The sequence below is a fragment of the Haliotis rufescens genome, unplaced genomic scaffold (assembly GCF_023055435.1).
Source record: "Haliotis rufescens isolate VD_foot unplaced genomic scaffold, xgHalRufe1.0.p SCAF_5, whole genome shotgun sequence".
Lineage (NCBI taxonomy): Eukaryota > Metazoa > Mollusca > Gastropoda > Lepetellida > Haliotidae > Haliotis > Haliotis rufescens.
This window is the reverse complement of record NW_025964223.1, coordinates 8,541,353-8,554,428: the sequence shown is the minus strand read 5'-3', so window position 1 is coordinate 8,554,428 and position 13,076 is coordinate 8,541,353. Positions and strand designations below refer to the sequence as shown.

Here is a 13,076-nt window from a genome sequence, read left to right as displayed (position 1 = left end):
AGTCGCGAGTTTGTTCGTGATAAATTAGGTTTTGTAGAATACGGACGAGCAAAACTTCCCGCGAAGACTACTAAGGTTCTTCGAACCGTGCGTACTGAACTCGGTAATACAGATGATTTGGAAGAAGCCTCTAATGTGGCCACGAACGGACTCGGAGAAATCTTAGATACCTATTACGATAATTCCACGGTCAGTGTATCACCATATTCGGAGTTTAGTATTAGGGAATTACGAGGTCTTGACAAGGCAATGCGAACAATGCGGGGAGAACTCATCAATAATACAGCCAAGATATCCGAAATCCACAAGCATATAGCTCAAGAGAAAACAAAACTCGAACAGGCGGGCGATGAGTTCAGTAGACGCCGCGTAGCAGAAAGATTACGTAACTTAGAAGAAGAAAGATCGGCCCGCATCGAAGCTGCTTCCAGTAATAGAAAGGCACTTCGTTCGCAAATCAGTCGTATTCGAGAAACTATCGATCAAGTCCTCAACGATGACACTACACTGGCCGATAAAATTAAAACATTGTTCAGAGAACAGGGAATAACCATTGCCAGTATTTTAACCGCGTTGGGATTTATTATATCGACTTTGACTCTCTCGTTAACAGGTGGCAGTACAGGTGGAGGTACACCGCCCAACGATAAAAATGGTATAAAAGAGTGGATAAAAAAGCATTTAAAAGCATTAGGTTCAGCACTGGGAAAGCTCGCTGAGAAAGCCGCAGCCGCACTTCCCGGTATAATAGGGAGTGTTGTTTCCTGGCTATTGAATTTATTAGCTAAGACCACCACTTGGCTTAGTCAAAACTTGTGGGGGCTGATCGTAGCAATTGCAGGGCTGTTGTACGTGTTCGCTAAGAACTATTTAACCACCAAATCAGTTCGCTAAGAACTATTTAACCAAATCATGAGTAAACCAACCGAGACTCCACCCACTACGAGCGCTGTTTTTTCATCGATATGTTGTTGATTTTTAGCCTCAATATGCGGTGGTACTTGTGCATTAGTAGATGGTTGATCGATAGTTGGTGTTTGCGGCTTGACTATTCCCTTTTCGCCCATGATCGTTTGCGTTATTAATTCGACGTTAATATCTGAATTTATGCCTGGTTTTTGTTGATCGGTAGCGATAACAATTTTATTATTATAGCCTATCACTTGACCGATCTTAAGTTCCATATTACTCGGGGACATGTATAGTCCCGGCGCATAAACGAAGTCCACTTTGGATTGAGCGTACTGTAATGCATCTTGAAAACGCTTTATAGACGATGGTATGTCAACTGGTGAATTAATGGCGTCCTCCACGTTTGCAACAAACTGTTTTTGTGCATCGAGCGCCGTCCCAGTACCGATAATGGATGTTCGTGTTTGCGATTGTGCACCGAGAATTGCCCATACATAAGTTCTTATCGATTCATTAAATCTTACAAATCCTGGGTTAGTAAAATTATTTTCCGTTTTATCATTAAGAAATTCATTCCAAGCGTTTGCGGTATCGTTCATTTGTATAAATTTTGTAACAATATAAATTAAACCACTCTTAAAACTCATAATATCCCCTCTCCAATCGTTACTTGAAAGTTCCCAGTCTTTATACCAATGATGAGTTTTTAGAAAATAATCATACATTCTTATGTAAAGTTTGCTGGTATGCAACAACTTAAACGCATTAAATGGACCTTTGTTAACTTCTTTAAATAAATCATCGCTTTCTTCTTTGACGGTTATTTCCCCTGTGTAAGGAACACCTAGACCATAGTTTGCTCCTTTAATACGCCAATCTTTACTCGTAGAAACATTAAATTCATTACAAATACGTTCATACGCGGACCTATTGTACGGATTATTTGTGGAATTCCACGCTCCATCCTGCGGTAATGGAGCACTAATTTCTTTAAGTATACGTCTAATCTGATAATACACGTGAAATAATAAAACAGACTTATTTAGCATAAATCCTGGGGCATTAACAGATACGCCACATCCCGTTGTGGCACACCATATGGCAAAGTTTAACTGATTCTGCCAAAATTGCATCGGATTGTGAAACCAATCGTGCACCATTTTATCGCTAGTTGCCGTGACCCTGTACTTTTCAAAGATATCTGGGAATTTAACGAAAAATTCAGCACCAGAGGCAGTTACTATAATCGATTGATTAGTAATGTATCTCGATTTCATATTTAAGTTATGATATAGTATCATTGTATATTTAATATGTATGTTACACTACCTGGAATAACAAATGGTCAGTCTATTGAACTGCTTCATACTATCGATAACTCGGATGGACAACTCGAAGTAGCTCTATGCGATGTAACGTATTACCCGCTGTGGACCAATATAAGTGCTGCGAGAAGAAATAATAGTATAGATATAATAGGTGAAAACAATGGTATTGAAAAATTCATTACTATACCTGATGGGTATTACAGCGTATGCTCACTCAATGATGAAATTTTTAAGCCTAATGGAGCTAGTCTAACACAAAATGAGTCGAATGGGATAGTGAAAGTCGACTCTGGAGAAAACGTTGTAGTTCTTAGGCCATACTTAGAAGTTACACTTGGATTTCATCAAAGAGTAGGAATTATAAATTCTAACAAACCACGACAGGGAATTAAATTACCCGATTTAGTTCCCTATAAAGAGTTGTTCATCCATCTTGATCAAATAAGCACGACGGATAATATTCAACTAGAAAGTCCTTCAACTCTACTCAGAAGTGTTCCAGTGAAAAATGAAAAATATAATAGCGGTAGAACGGAATCATTCTCGTTATTACAATATAAAAAATTGAAGCGTGGTATTATTTCAGACCTCAAAATTTCTGTATTAGATGTAAAACATCAACCTGTACATATAGGATACTTAAGTGTAACACTCCATATTAAAAATAATGGTTGATGCATCAGGCCCTGGAACAGTAAGACAATGTAATACAATTGCGCTTTCCGATCTCGGAGACACAGAAGGATTTGATAAACCCGGTTACAATGGTAAGTTATACGCTTTACACTTACACGATAATGTATACAAGCGGAAAGAAGTCACATTCACGGGTAATCTAGGAGATTTAAGCGATGTCGATGTTAGTAGACTCCTTAAAAACACTTCGTACAATATTACTCGCAACGACGATAATAAATGGACTATGGTTGAAGCAAACATCGAGTGGCTACTGAATATCGTCATTATCCCACCTTATGTGATGATGGGTAAGGGACATAATTTAACTAAGATAATAAATAGTGGCATCGTACTTGCGGCTTATATCCCGTCAAAACGAAAAAGTGTGTTGGTCACTCCCCTGCCAGATGACCCAGGTCATATGATATATAGTCGTCCGGCCTTAAAAAATGTTACTTTAAATTTGGTTACTGAATTCGAAGATATTAAAGATAACTTGAGTGCAATACCTAATCTTTCTACGCTTATTTTTGAAGTCTTGTTCGGAGATGCACCGGAAGATGCCTTCGATATATTACCAGGTCTATCGATTAAATGGTTCAAGAATCACGAGCGTCAACGTTGCAGTATTATTCATATCGGAGCATCGCCCGTTGCAACCCTCGAGGGGGTCCAAATTATTAAAAGTGACAGTATTTCTCTTACTAAGATATTCTTGCCATATAATATACATTTGATAAGGTTGATGTATAGTCTCAAAACATTTAAGCAAGACCAATTAAAGACTATTATATGATCGTTATATACACTATGAGTTTATATCCGACGCTCGGTGAAGCATTTGAAAAGATGGATACCGTTGATGGATTTCGATTACATCAAATAAGCGACATAAAACATCGAATAGGGAAGGAGAGGGAGTTGAGACTTGGATTGTATAAAAAGTATCGCAGAGCCGTGAATGCTCTGGACGGAGTTCACACCGCTCTTGTAGTATCTGGCATGGGACTCGGTGTAGCGGGTATCGGTTTACTATCAACTATAATCGCCGCGCCTATCGTGCTCGGCATGGAAATAACAGCTGGAGTCTCGGGACTGGCAGGAATAGCGATAAAATTCATTTCTCGTAGGTTACAAAAGAAAGCATTAAAACACGATAGTATTCGGATACTCGCCGAAGCAAAGTTGAACAGCATTGAGGATCATATTTCGACAGCAATGGCCGATTGTAAGATATCCAAAGATGAGTTTCGTTTAGTGCTGTCGGAACTCACCAAATACAATAAAATGAAGCAGGAGATTCGATCAAAATCTCGTAAGACCAGTGGTATTAGCGAAGACGAGAAAAAAAAGTTCATAGAAGAGGGGAGGCAACAAGCGCGTCAATTATTCCGTGCCAAAACCAAAGAACTGGTTGGAGATTAAAAATAGATTGCTTACTATCTTGTGATTACATTTAGACAAATGCTAACATAAATATATAATAATGGAGAAAGCTATTCAATGGAAAGAATTACCACAAGGTTTTTATTATATCAGTGATGCCAAACCAACCAAATACGGTTATCAATTGTTTCTTATCAATTTACAAAAAGAGTGTAGTTATATAGTCTGGTCTCCTAGTAAAATGAACGAAGAACTTAATAAAAATGTTGAATATCGCTTTATCGATAAAAATAATGAAGAATATTTTTATTACCATTTAGGCTCATCTAAAGCAATGATTGGCCCCAGGTATTGGTGAGCTAGAGCCAATTTAACTGAATCTCATGACTATCATTAAATCGCATCATCATTTTGGCATAAAAAATTCCTCCTGTAGTAGCAGGTATATGAATCCGGCTCCAGTGGAAGTGGTCCAGAACCCCTATTACCTATACTACTACTTATGTTTTCCATCAAAGGCAAGAGCCTTTACCAGAACTCTGTCACCTGCTTGGACTATAGCACCTCTCACTTTTAAGTCATAGCCAGTCTTCTGCTTTTCTTTTGCAGTCTTGGATGCTCTAGCTGCAAGGTCATAGGCCTCTTGAAGTTTTTTTCGTAGGGAATCAGAGTATGATGATACTGACTGGTGTCCCTGGCTAGTCTCAATCCCGAACGCTAGATCGATTGGCAGGCGAGGCTCTCGACCAAACATCAAGTAAAATGGTGACTGGTTGGTGGACTCGTGTCTGGTACTGTTATAGGCATGGACTAGTGGAGCAACATAACTCTTCCAGTCTGTCTTCTGTTCTGGCTGGAGAGTTCCTAACATGCTGAGGAGAGTCCTGTTAAAACGCTCCACAATTCCATTGCCCATTGGGTGATAAGGAGTAGTTCTACTTTTCTCCATTCCCAAGATAGTACACAGCTCCTTCATGAAACGGCTCTCAAAATTAGCTCCCTGGTCACTGTGTATACGCTTGGGAATTCCATAGTGTAGAATGAAGTTTCTAAAGAACACTTCAGCTGTTGTCTTTGCAGTCATGTTGCGTGTTGGAATAGCTTGTGCATATCTGGTAAAATGATCTATAATGACAAGCACACACTGATGACCTCCCTTGGAAACTTCCAGTGACAAAAAGTCGAGACAGACTAACTCCAAAGGCTGTGTGGTAGTTATGTTCATCAGAGGAGCGCGAGCATTGGTAGGGGACTTCCTGCGCAAGCATCTTCCACATCCTCGGATCCAGTCTTCTACATCATGGTGCATTCCTGGCCAAAAGAAGCGATCACGTAGGAGTGATAGGGTCCGATCTCTACCAAGATGTCCAACATCGTCATGTAATCCTCTCAAGGCATCCTCTATGAAAGCAGAAGGCAGTACCAGTTGTTGTTTCTCTTGTCCATCCAGGATGACTTTTCTGTACAAAACTCCACTCTGTAAAGTCAGACTGTCAAAATGCCGATAAAAAGCAGTATTGGCTGGACATGGTGGATAATCCTGTCTTCTGGGTTTCTTCCTTGCTTTCACCAGTTCTATCCATGGTCTAAGAATGTTATCAGATGACTGAGCCATTCTCCAGTCTCGCTGTGTCATTGTCTGAAGATGCTGTCCAGGTGGATCCATATGTGTGACCTCTGGTATTACGGAGCAGCACAGGGACTGTATCACTGGATGATCTTGTAGAGTATTGCATACTGCTCTTACTGATTCAGCTGACATTTGCGAGTGGTCATTACCATTCTCTGTTCCTGGTAGTCTGGAGAGCCCATCTGCATCAGCATTATTGAGGCCTGGTCTGTATACAATGTCAAAATTGTATGCAGCAAGGGCTGCTAGCCATCGGTGTCCTGTGGCATCAAGTTTAGCTGAGGTGAGTACATAAGTAAGAGGGTTATTATTTGTGTAGATGGTAAAAGTATTACCATACAGATAATCATGAAACTTTTCAGTCACCGCCCACTTTAGTGCTAGAAACTCAAGGCGATGAGCTGAATAATTTCCCTCTGATTTGCTAAGTCCTCTACTTGCATAGCTGATGACTCGTTTGATGCCATCCTTTTCCTGGTACAGGACCGCACCAAGTCCACACGTGCTGGCATCTGTGTGCACCTCGAACGACTTGCTGTAATCTGCATATCCAAGAATTGGGGGTGAGGAAAGAAGGTGCTTGAGTTGATTGAAAGCTGATTCTTGAGATGGTCCCCAATGCCATGGCTTATCAGTACTTGCAGTTGCGCTCTTCTTTCCCCGGTTCTTGCATCTTATGCCAGGCATTAAGGAGGACAAAGGTTTGGCAATCTTTGCAAAGTCTCGTACGAACTTGCGGTAATATCCTGCAAATCCTAGGAACTTTCGAATTTCCTCAGGATTTGTAGGAGTAGGCCAGTCCTTGATTCTTTGCACCTTATCCGGATCAGCTTCAATACCATGCTCCGAGACAACATGACCAAGAAACCTGATCTTTGTCTTAAAGAAAGAACACTTGTCTGGGGTCAGCTTCATTCCTGTCTCCCTCACTCTCTGAAGGATCTGTCCAAGACGGTCCAGATGTTCTTCATATGTTGGTGAGAACACTATGATGTCATCCAAGTAGATTAAACATATTTTGAGGTGGAGTCCATCAAAGCACTCTGCAATGAGCCTCTGATATGTTGCTGGGCTATTACAGAGTCCGAACGGCATACGGTTGTATTCGTAGAAACCTAGTGGACCGACAGTGAAAGCTGTTCTTTCCTTGTGGCATTCCTCAATGTCTACTTGGTGATAGCCGCTTTTCATATCCAATGTGCTGTAGAACTTGGATCCTGAAAGGGCATCAAACATCTCTTCTATGCGCGGCAAAGCATAAGAGTCCTTTATGGTCTGTTGATTGAGCTGTCTGAAGTCTACGCACATACGCAGCTTTCCACTTTTCTTGCACACCAATACAACATTAGATGACCAAGGTGAAAAGGACTGGCGGATGATGCGACTTGCAAGAAGTTGTTGGAGATGCTCCTTCACTTCGTGATACATGGCTGGTGGAATTCGTCTGTGCCTCTGCTTAAAAGGTTGTTCATTCTCTAGGTCAATCCTATGCTTCACTGTTGTCACATGCCCAATGTCCTGTTCTCCAATAGAAAATACATCTAGAAACTGTGAAATAGTTTCCTTCCCAAGTCTGAGCTGTTCAGGTGTAACTGCAGCCTCATTGAAATCCATTAAGTCCATGACCGGCTGACCTTCACCTTGAGGAAATGTATGAGCTGGAAGATCCTCAATGGAGACAACTTGTAGTTCACATAGCAGGGCACGGGTTGGGATAGACACAGTTCTTGTGGTGACATTAGAGACATGAACTGGAACCATGATCTTCTCATCATGATGGAAATTGACAAGTGTAGGGGCAATGTCTAGATCAGATGGGATGGCAAAGTTTCTAGTCGGTTGTACAACAGCACATGTGTCCTTGTAGGCAATAGGCTTGTACAAGTATCCTTGGATAACTCTCTCGGTGTTAGGTGGAATGGTAAAACGATTGTGTTCAGCACTTCGAATCTGACCTAATGAGTAGTTGTGTCGTGCCAGTTCCCTGTCTTGTAAGAGCATATTACGGAACGCCATATACCATGGGGTATGAATATCAGCCTTTTGAAGAAATTTATTTCCATACTGTTGCTTACATTCATCCATGTAGCAAGATAGGATATTTGTACCTAACAGCACCGGAACAGTGGTGTTGTAAGGGGTATCAGGGACAACTAACATAAGACAAGGAAGCTTAGCTGAGGTTGCACCTGTACCCTGAACTTCAACTTCTATATACCCGTGGTAAGGTAGATGCTGGCCATCTGCACACTCTATCCTCAGAATGGCATCTAGCGGCTGTAAAGGTGTAGCTGATAAGGACTGAATGTAGTGACTATGGGAAACTGTTGACACTGTTGACCCAGTATCTAACAGGGCCCTTGTCTCTATACCATTAACGAAAGCTGTTCCTTCATTAGGTTTACCCATCAGCTTGGATACCTGCTGATTACAGTTGGGTGGGCGTCTGTGTTCAAAGCCTACGGTTTGCCCCGTCCCATAGGCATCTTCCTGTTTAAAGAAACCCTTGAGTGGTCCAGTCTCACTCGACATCCATACTGTAGGTGTCCTGGCTGTTTACATCGGAAACAAATAGGCTCCTGAGTATCTGGATGTCTTGAGGGTTGCTGATCCTGAGGAGTTCCTGTTGTTGGTTGATGCCACCTTCTAACCTGAGTTCCTGTAGGGGGTAGTGACCAATGATGTTCCTGAGGTATGGATTGTGGATGCCAGTACGAATCTGATCCATGTGGTGTAGTAGCTCTCTGGCGGCTGTGTTGGTATTGCCAGGGTGTAGTGGTATCAGCTGGTTGAATATCCCTCTGCTTCTTCAGCTCGGCAACTTCAGTTGATAACTGTTTCAAGATCCCCTTGATCTCCTTCATCTCTGGATCCTGCGCTGCTACAGCGGCCATATTGTGAGTTACACTCTTCTTCCCTATTCTGGCTCCTCTCTGCTGCAGGTCAACCTCTGCTCTTCGAAGGGCTCGTAGAAGATCTGCATAACTGCTACCCTGGTCAAATATATGTGCTGTGAGATCTCGAAGATCTGGCTTGGATCCTGACCACAGCTGGGTCCTCAACATCTCTCCTCTGTTTTCCTGTGGAATGGATCCCTGTGTTGCCGCCTGGTTCAGTAGGTGCTCCAACCTACAATCCCATATTGCGACTTCTTCTGTCTCTCCCTGGCGTGCGCCATAAAAACAAGCTAACAATGACTGGTTCCTGTCAACACTACCGAAAATGCTTTCCAACTTGGAGATGAGCTGCTGTAAGTCTGCTTCGGGACCAAGGCACATGGCAATAGTGGCTGCCTTCCCACGCAAAGAGTGCTGTACCGTATTGGCGACAGCCTGCAGAGACAATGATTTGTTCTGTAACAAACATTGGACTTGATACTTCCAGACGTCAAAAGATGTCTCGCCCTTCTGTTCACCTGAGAAGTATGGTAACCTTGGGGCTTGTGTCAAGGTAACTGGTGTAGGACAACTTGAAGTAGGCGATTGATTCTCCAAATGTCCAAGAAAAGATGCACCTTGAGGCTCATCTTCAACCTTGACCTTGGTCTGAGTATAGCTCTTCATCCACTGTACTAGGTCCTCTGGGCTATCAGCTTTAGGCCAGGCGTTAAGTGCCTTGAAAGCTCCAATGAGATTCTTTACCTCCTCTGGAGTTGGTTCACTCATAGCGAATGGCACGAAGATAGGACATAAACTCAAGAGAAGTAGGATAGGTAAAGGAATGACAAAGATGAATGTCAAACAACCTGCAAGAGGTTGCTAAGCTTATGACCTAATTGAAAACAATAGAAACAAATTAGCTAAAAACAAAACAGTGGGCAAGTGCATGGCAAAAGTGTTAGTTGTGCGTCAGTGCTGATGATGGTCATGTATTGGGCCAAAGGGTAAGGGAACGCCCTAGGGGTATGCAACTGTAGGCTAAGATGAAACCTACATTAGCATAAAAGCCTTGATATCAAAACATCGGAAAGAGATCCTATCAAACATGAGCCATGAAACTATAGACTTAAACGCGGGGAAATAAACCATGATCATTGCCTACTTAAGCAACTATACCACTATGCGAACATAAATGTCCCAACAGCAATATCGTAAGCAATTAAACAACACAACGCCTATTTATGATGTTAAACTAAATTGAATGTTGGTCTGTTGAACTAATGTTTAATTGCACTTTATTTGATTTATCACAGAAACATTCAAGCATTCATGTATATTGTGACTTCTCACTCACGCACACAATCATAAGAGCTGAGGTTTTTCAACCACTAAATAACAGCTAAACTGATATGGTTCACTACTGCAGTGTATGAGCGCTCATTCTAAGTCTTAACATCTGCAAAACATGCATATAACACATAAAAATTGGCCATGAAATACAGTGCACGCAGGCACAACCCGGGTATATTCAGTAAAAAATACAATGATTCCGAACATGTTCAAAGTCGACTTAAATTCAACAGTGATGCACCTTAAATGTACATAAAATATGTATACCAGTAAGCGTTCACGGAACCTCTGGTTGCAAAAGCTTGTGATGACATCAATACTATATAGACATAGTTCAAACTGCGCTTAGGGTCTCTGTATCTGCAGATGGCAACATATATGTTGCTATATCACAGGAAAAAACAAACATATCTCACATCACGGTATTCCCAAGGATTCCAGTTACAGTTGAGGAAAGGATCCTCAATGGTTGATGATAGCAGGCTCGTCCTCACATCTCTGTTTAGGCCAGGTCCTCACTGGGGGCACCAATGTAGCAGGACTGGGTCCGATGCTCACAGACCACAGACACTACGGTGTTCGTCAATGGCCAATTTTTATTTGCAGAAATGCTAATGTGATTTTAAAGAAAAACCACCCTGAAACAATCAGGTATACAATATAGCACATATAAAACAATACACATATCATAAACACAGATATATACATACAATGCATATGCATACTAGTATGGTGAGATACCGTACATAGTATTGTTGTAAATGCACTGGGTAAAAATATATTTATGTACATGTTAATTAGAAACGTATTCTGTCTTGATATATGATCAAATACATACACTAGATAATGACATGTAAACGACAACATGTAAACGACATGTAAACGACATGTAAACGACAACATGTAAACGACAACATGTAAACGACATGTAAACCTACCAGGTGTGTGGGCCTGGGTTGATATCACACCTGGGGACGATGCCGCGCTAAGTTTCTGCACAGTAGTGCAAAACTCGTCTGCAGAGGAAATAATAATATATACAGTACATGCAGACGTGCCAATAAGAACAAATACTTTCTATCATATATACATGTAGCTGAACATGAAAGAGTAATATTATAAAATGCCTCGTGCATTCCTTCATTTATGTTTACCTTCATTCATTTATGCTTACTTTCATTCATTCATATATGTTTGCTTACTTTCATTCATTCATTTATGCTTACTTACATTCATACCATGCATGCTTGCTTAGCCTTACCTCTTCTATCACAAGTAACCTCTATCATTTCTACAAACTACTAATCTTACTTTTTAGTTTAATGCTTATACATGTTTTAATGAATGTAGAATACTTATTTGGTCGTTAAACTCAATAAAATTACGAAATCTACATTCCATGTATTCGTGTCTAAACACACACATATCCAAATACAAACAATATCTACAATATTGCAAATACAATTCAATGAATAAAATCCTCAAATCAATAATACAATACTAACCTTGGAATTTGATCTAAGGTTCCCCAATAACGATCCTTGTGAAAAAACACGTGAATATATATGTATATTTATCTTTATCCGTGGAGAGGTATATGTGGAGTGACCACAGTCCTTAGGTGTCCAGCATACAGCATGGCTGAGTACCCAAGCTGGCCATATAGACAAAAGGCTTGATTAGGGAGAAGGCTGGGGCTATTGTATTAGTTCACAGGGTGTGACATTCACAAACAAACCATGCAGTAAGCATGCTTAGTAAGAGTGATGTGACTGATGGTTTAGTGTTTAAAGTAGGCTGAGCAATAAAATAAAATGACTACAACTGCATTTAATTATGTACATGAATTATACTTAAAAGGTAAAATACAAGAAATAGTCAAAATATGTAACTGCCACATTTATACTATTGTAACTGATGGAGTAATGTAGCATCCAGATTTCAATGACTTATCCAGCATTGATCTTTATACTATTGTGACTAATGGAGTAATGTAGCATCCCAATTTCAATGGTTTACCCAGCATTGATCTATATACTATTGTAACTGATGGAGTAATGTGGCATCCCAATTTCAATGGTTTACCCAGCATTGATCTATATACAATTGTGACTGATGGAGTAATGTGGCATCCCAATTTCAATGGTTTACCCAGCATTGATCTATATACAATTGTGACTGATGGAGTAATGTGGCATCCCAATTTCAATGGTTTACCCAGCATTGATCTATATACAATTGTGACTGATGGAGTAATGTAGCATCCCAATTTCAATGGTTTATATAATTATCAAGTACTGTTCCTGATACTTCTGCATGTGACAAGTTTGTCCGTTTGTCCGTTTGTGGGTACACAACATTTATTCTGATGGTATTTTGCAGGTACTTCATAATTATAATCATGGTATCCAGTTAGTATCTGTCAGGCCTACCTCGACCAGCCTCTCTCGCTGCTGCCCCAGGGTCAACTCCACACCAATACAAAGCATTGTCCGTTTATCCCTAAGGAGCAATTCACGGTCAGGCTGCCATATGCGCATGTGCGACACATGTATGGTCAGCCTGCAGAATGGCACACCCCATCCACGATTTAGTGGCTAACCGGCCTGTCTAACCAAACACGTTTATATATATACGTCTTTGTTCCAAGGGGCGGTCGGGTAGCCTAGTGGAAAGAGTTCGCTCATCACGCCGAAGACCCGGGTTCGATTCCCGACATGGGTACAATGTGTGTAGCCCATTTCTGGTGTCCCCCGCCGTGATATTGCTGGAATATTGCTAAAAGCGGCATAAAATCAAACTCACTCACTCACTCACTCTTTCTTCAAACTTTATTTATAAGCAGCTGGCCCATACATTGACTCTGTATTGTTGGTCATGGTAATAATAGTCAAGCTGCTGTTATCTGTTTTG

The 13,076-nt window shown here is 40.9% G+C and overlaps 1 protein-coding gene across 2 annotated transcripts in view; it reads left to right on the top strand.

Annotated features, from left to right (window-relative positions):
* LOC124110340 (stimulator of interferon genes protein-like) overlaps positions 1-13,076 on the top strand; it is a 35,157-nt gene that overhangs the window by 15,740 nt on the left and 6,341 nt on the right. The window lies entirely within an intron of this gene.